This window comes from Poecile atricapillus, chromosome 21 (assembly GCF_030490865.1).
Source record: "Poecile atricapillus isolate bPoeAtr1 chromosome 21, bPoeAtr1.hap1, whole genome shotgun sequence".
Lineage (NCBI taxonomy): Eukaryota > Metazoa > Chordata > Aves > Passeriformes > Paridae > Poecile > Poecile atricapillus.
Genome location: NC_081269.1, coordinates 10,219,680 through 10,225,679, shown reverse-complemented (window position 1 = coordinate 10,225,679; position 6,000 = coordinate 10,219,680). Strand labels below are relative to the sequence as shown.

Here is a 6,000-nt window from a genome sequence, read left to right as displayed (position 1 = left end):
GAGCGGGATGTTCCGGGCTGGCCTCGCGGAGGGAGGGCGGCATTTTGGGCTCAAACTCTGCAAAAGGAGATAAAGAGGAAGGAAGATGTGCTCCTTGTTTCCTTTGCTTTTCCCCATTCGAGCTCAAAATCGGGACCAAGGAGGGCTCCATGGAAACCTCGCTCTTCATCCCCTCTTCCCAGGGAAGGCTGGAGGGGCGGCTTGGCCATCCCCGCCCTGCTGAGCAGCCCAAGGAGCCCTGAGAGCCCAGAGCTGCAGATGATGTTCTCATGGACATCATCATCATCAGTGGATCTGGAGAGGGACCTGGAGCTGAAGGAGGGATCAGCGTCACTCACACACCGCCGCCGCCAGCTCGTGTCCCCGCCGCCTTGGCACCAGCAATGGCCTCCAAATCCAAATGGAATTGCTTCCCTGCTCACGGGACGCGGGCAGGAGGCTGAGGACCCCGTCTTGCAGAGCTGGGCTGGGGTGACACAGCTCTTCCCCAGCACCCCGGGGTGACACAGCCCTTCCCCAGCACCCCATGGTGACACAGCCCTTCCCAACTACCCCGGGGTGACACAGCCCTTCCCCAGCACCCCAGGGTGACACAGCCCTTCCCCAGCACCCCAGGGTGACACAGCTCTTCCCCAGCACCCCAGGGTGACACAGCTCTTCCCCAGCACCCCAGGGTGACACAGCTCTTCCCCAGCACCCCATGGTGACACAGCTCTTCCCAACAACCCCAGGGTGACACAGCCCTTCCCCAGCACCCCAGGGTGACACAGCCCTTCCCAACAACCCCAGGGTGACACAGCCCTTCCCAACAACCCCAGGGTGACACAGCCCTTCCCAACAACCCCAGGGTGACACAGCCCTTCCCCAGCACCCCAGGGTGACGCAGCCCTTCCCAACAACCCCAGGGTGACACAGCTCTTCCCAACAACCCCAGGGTGACACAGCTCTTCCCCAGCACCCCAGGGTGACACAGCCCTTCCCAACAACCCCGCTCCACCCAGGGCTGGCACTGGGAGGGCAACGCCTTTGGGCACTGCCACAGGGTGGTGGCATCAGTAGGACAGAGGGACACGATCCTCCTCCTCCTCCCACTTCTCTGGAGCACTGCTGGAGCACAAACTTTGCTCGGCGCGCCCTGAGGAGTGCTCGGGCTGCCCTCGCCCACCCTGTGGGATCCCCTCTCGCCGCCCACCGAGCCTGCTGGAGGGAGCCGAGGTTTCCAGCCCTGTGCTGCTGCCAGAGCAGCTCCCGGCGCTGCCGGCCCGGGCCCCGGGGGCTGTGGCGATGCCCCCGACGGGCGGCAGGAGGATGCTGGCGCTGGCAGGCCCGGCCGGCAGCGCGGCGCTCCGGGGGGAGCAGCGGTGCCAAATTGGGGTTCTAGCCCTTTAAATCCGATCCGGTACTGCAAAAAAAGGACGAGCGAGCAGGAGAGAGCCTTCGGAGTCTTTTAATTAAAGCTCGTAGCATATTCCGTATTCCCAAGTGGCGGCAGCCGCCCGCGCTTCCCCAGGACAGCTCGGGCTCGGCATGGACGGGGACCGCGGCTCGGCGGGCACCGGCGGCTGCAGGTACGGCCGGAGGGACGGGGCTGCGGGCACGGCTTCTCCCCGCTCCTGCTGCCGGCTGGGAGCATCCCCCTGCTTTTCCCGTGTGTTTTCCTTTGCCGGGGAGGGAGCGGAACGCGTCGCTGTGGCTGGCGGGGGCCGCTGGCTGGAGGAGCCCTCCCACCGCTCACCTGCGGCCGGGGCCGCCTGTCCTGCACTGCGCTCCCTTCCCTCTCCCCTTCCCTTTCCAGTGACCCAGCGCACACCCGCAGTTGTGGCTTTTCCCCCCCTCGCTGCTCAAATCCCCTCTCCGCCGCTCAGCAGGAGATAACTTGGGATGCCTGGCCCGTAAATCCCGGCACAAGTTGTTCCCCGCCCGGCTCCTCTCGGTCCCCCGTGTCTCCCAGGTTAGGGGAGTTTGGGCACATCCTTCCATGCGCATTGCACTCGCAATGCAGAGCGCTTCTGGAGAGCCGAGCGAATCCCGGCTTATCGGGATCGGCAGCGTTGTTTGCGCTCCGGAGTCTCCTCTCCCCTCGCTGGGCTGATAAATCCTCCTTCGGCAGGAGCCCTGCGCCCAGAGAACATTTAACTGTGAACTGCCCCACTCAGCCAGAGATTTTCCTCTCCTCCTTAACCCAGCAGCTCTCTGTTTATATTTCCACGCAACGTGGATTTTTCCTTAAATTATGGCTTGTCTTTCCTTCATCCCCGTCTCAGGTGGGTGCATCCTTGGGGTGCCCTGACCTTCCTGAGAGCCCATTTGGGTCTTTGCAGCCGGGTCCCAGGTGAGGATGGGTCCCTGGAGCCCCTCTCCTGCCCGGAGCCCGGGGGGAAAGAGGCTGTGCCAGCAAACATTTATCCTGGTGCCTATCGCAGGTTAATAACTCTTTTGACAAATAGCAGCCTCCTCGAGGCTTGAAATAGGATTGGAAAAGCAGCCACTAATCTCCTTGAGAAGTGCTCGATGGTGGCCACCTCTCAGGAAATCAGGAGCTGTTTATGTTCTGCGTGTTGAGGCGTTTGCACAGCAGAAAAAATCCCGCTTTTCTTAATCCACCGGGAAAAACTCTGCCTTGCCTTCACCTGCCAGGGCGGGGGGCTTGGGGAGGGAATCCTGTGAACTCAGCACTGCCCAGAGCCCGCAGCACCGTGGGCTGGGTGGGGAAAATGGGGTTTTTTCTCCTCACCGATGGTGTTTGCCATGAGCGAGAGAGAGACGGGACGGGCAGCGGGGACAGCAGAGCCGTGGGACAGAGAATGAACATCGGAGAGCACCTGCAGGGACCTGTGGGCAGCAAAACACCGCCTGGAGCGGTGCAGGAGTGAAACTGGAGAGGAGGAGGAGGAGGAGGAGGCACAGAGCCTGCAAGGACAGAGGGAAATGTGAATGCTGAACTCGCGGAGCGCGGGGCTGTGCGGGCTCAGGGATGCTGAGTTTTGGGGTTATCGCCTTTCCCTGCTTTCCCCAGCAGCTCCCACCCCTGCCAGCGCTTCAGCCATCCGTGACTTCGGTGACATTAGGCAGGAGCTTGTCCCCCGTGACCGAGAGCTGGGATAATGGCTCCATTGTTCCCAGCTCCAAGGGAACAAAATGACACGGCAAGGAAAGCTGGAAGTTAAAAAGCGCTGCTCCCGTGCTCTGCCAGGGCTGCAGGCGGGCTCTTCCCGGGGGAGGCCCGTGGAACCCGCTCCCTCCATCCTGCAGAGCTGGAGAGCACCGAGCGGGGCTTGCAAACCAAAAAATACAAGCGGCGTGTTGAAAGATGAACAAAATGTGCATCTTTTTTCAGCAAAGCAGCTCAAGCACACGGAGGGTGTGGAGTAATTATTTATAGTGCCATCAGCAGAAATAATAGAATGAAATGAAGGGCTGAAAAGTTTTGCTGACTCTCAGGGAATGCGTCCTGGCACAGACGGATCATTCCCGGGCCCAGCCCTTCACATCTCCAGCTCTCCCAGGAGCAGCCTGGACACACAGCAGAGATCCAGGGAGAGCTGCTGGGAGCTGCTCCCAGCGGGAGGATGGAGCTGCCCGGTCCCTGCTGAGCTGCCAGCCCGGCCGTGTGTCCTGCTGGATGCGAGGGCAGGGGCTGCGTGCCCAGGTTTGACTTTTCCGTTCCATTCGGGGGGCTCTGGGGTTGAGAAGGGGCCGAGGGGATGTTTGTGAGATCAGCAGGCGCTGCCATCCCGTGTTTTGTGCTCTGTAATTCAGCTCACAGCGCTGGGTTTCAGTCACTCTGGAGCCCAGGGACTGGAAGGATTGGCAGGCAGGGACAGGGAATTGCTCACCCGGAATCCGTCACTCGCAGTAACCATGACCTGCACCGGGAGCTCTTTTCTAAAGGGAGATAATTGAGTTTGAACTCCTCTTTGTGGGGGTTAAAAGGCCCCTTTGGCGTTTCCCCCCTTTCTCTTCACCCAGGGATGGTGAGTAGTGCCCAGCTCGTCCCTCCCCATCCGGGAGATGCTGGAGGTGGGGGCTGAGGTGGGGAGGGTGAACTGAGCCCTGACTGAGCAGCAGGCCCTGAGCAAGTGAGGCAGAGTCCCCAGAAATGCTCTGTGGGTCGGGTTCTGAGCAGCCCCAGAGCCCTTTCCTTCCCCAGGCTCCTTGACAGCACCACCAGGGACCGTCCTGGGCTGACTTCAAAGGTCCCTCCAGGCCATTTGCTCCATCTCTCCCTGCCTGTCCATTTCCAACCAGCTGGGATTTTCCTGCTCCAAACTAGAGCTGAATTTCTGAGGAAGACGCGGAAAACTAATTCTATTTTTATTGTAGGCAATAACCTTTCCTACTTCCTTGACTCTGTGGAGTGGAAAGAGCCCAGGCACACGAGGCAGAGCTCTGGTTTCTGCTTCCCCTCTGCCAGGCACCTTTAAACAAAAGGAACCCGGCAGGGTGTCTGGAGCAGGAAGGGACCAGTATGGATCTGACGGAGATAAAACCTAAATTTACTACTTGGAGCTGCTAGAATCTAATAGATTCTTCTATTTAGAGCAAGGGATGTTTGTCAGGCCCGTTCTCCATCTCTGGCAGGGTACTGCAGTTGGATCAGTCGTTCAGAACTCGGGAATGGTGGAATCGCAGCACACGAATGAAATCTCAGTTATTGAGGGAAGGGCTGGAGGGACAGACACCAGCACGGTGTGACAGGAGCCAGACACGGACCTGCAGGGATGGATCACCCTGCCCAGCTCCTCACCTGCCCTGCTTGTCTGGGTGGCCTCAGGGCAGCTTTTTCCAGCTCACACTGTGCTCTTGTCTCTGATGTTTTCACCCCTTCTCTCCCCCTCCTTTGGGAGGTGTTTTAGCCTTTTGAACAGGAGCCACTCTCGGTGCATTGTTTTAACCCCACTGGAGTGCAGGGAGATGAGAGGCTGCCCAGACAATGTTCCCTCGTGTTCCAGGGTCACCCAGAGACTGCCAGGAATCGATGTCTGCTGGAGGCTGCTCTTTAAATAGAGTTCACCCAAACCGTGTTGGGTGCCCTGGGGATCCTTGAGAGCAGATTTTCAAGAAAGTCCTGTACAGATGTTGCTCAGTTTCACCCTTTAAATCCTCCTGTGCTCAGAGCTGACTGACTCTGGGCTGCTGCTGGCTCCAGCCAAAGCCTGGACTCCAGTTTGAGACCTGCCCAAGTGCTCTCAGCTCTGTTTTGAGTGGGATTAATAAACCCTCAGGAGCTGCTGATGGTTCACTGGAGCTGGCGGGAGGCCCCTGCTGATTTTGGAAAGGTTTCTCCTGGAGGCTCCGCTGCAGGAGAAGGGGCTGGCACCCCCAGAGCTGCGAATCAAACAGGAACACATTCAGAGTGTGCTTTTATTTCTGCTGCCTCGTAAATCCACTGTGGCAAAGCAGCCTATGGAGCTGGGAAGGGATTAACTCGGGAAGAGGAAAGGTCTCCCGGGGGTTAAGCACAGGAAAGCCGCTGGTTCTTCAGAACAAGGAGCTGCTGTGGAGCTGTGGAGGAGTCACCCCCTGTCTGCCCTGGGGATGTTTGTGCCTTGTAATGATCTGACACCTCAGCTGGCTCCAGGCCCGGGAGACAGGAGGAGACAGCAGGAGAGTGTCCCAGAACCCCGGGATGCCAGGATGGACAGAGCCCAGAGCGTCACCGGGGCCACCTCCCTGCTCCAGCCCAGAGCACAGGGCACCGCATGGTGTCCAGAGGGCTCGGGAATATCCCCGCTCAGGGAGACTCCAGCCCCTCCCTGGGCAGCCTGGGCAGGGCTGGGCAGTGCCCAGGGCACGAGTTGTGCCTCCTGTGCAGGGGGAATTGCTGGGCTCGGTCCCTGCCCGTGGCTCTGGTGCCACTGCTGGGCCCCTGAGCAGAGCCCGGGCTCTGCTGGGAGCCCTCCCTGCACACAGGGACAGCCAGGGCTGAGGCCCCTCTCAGCTGGGGCTCCTCTCCAGGCTGAGCAGCCCCAGCTCCCTCAGCCTCTCCTCCACAGGGAG

At 60.0% G+C, this 6,000-nt stretch overlaps 1 protein-coding gene across 1 annotated transcript in view; it reads left to right on the top strand.

Moving 5' to 3' along the window:
* Nucleotides 1-1,412: 1,412 nt before the first annotated feature.
* The window catches only part of CALN1 (calneuron 1), an 88,817-nt gene continuing 84,229 nt past the window's right edge, over nucleotides 1,413-6,000 (top strand). The window contains exon 1 of the mRNA XM_058854682.1: nucleotides 1,413-1,568. The gene's annotated coding sequence lies outside the window, so the exon portion shown is untranslated. The remainder of the gene's footprint in view (nucleotides 1,569-6,000) is intronic.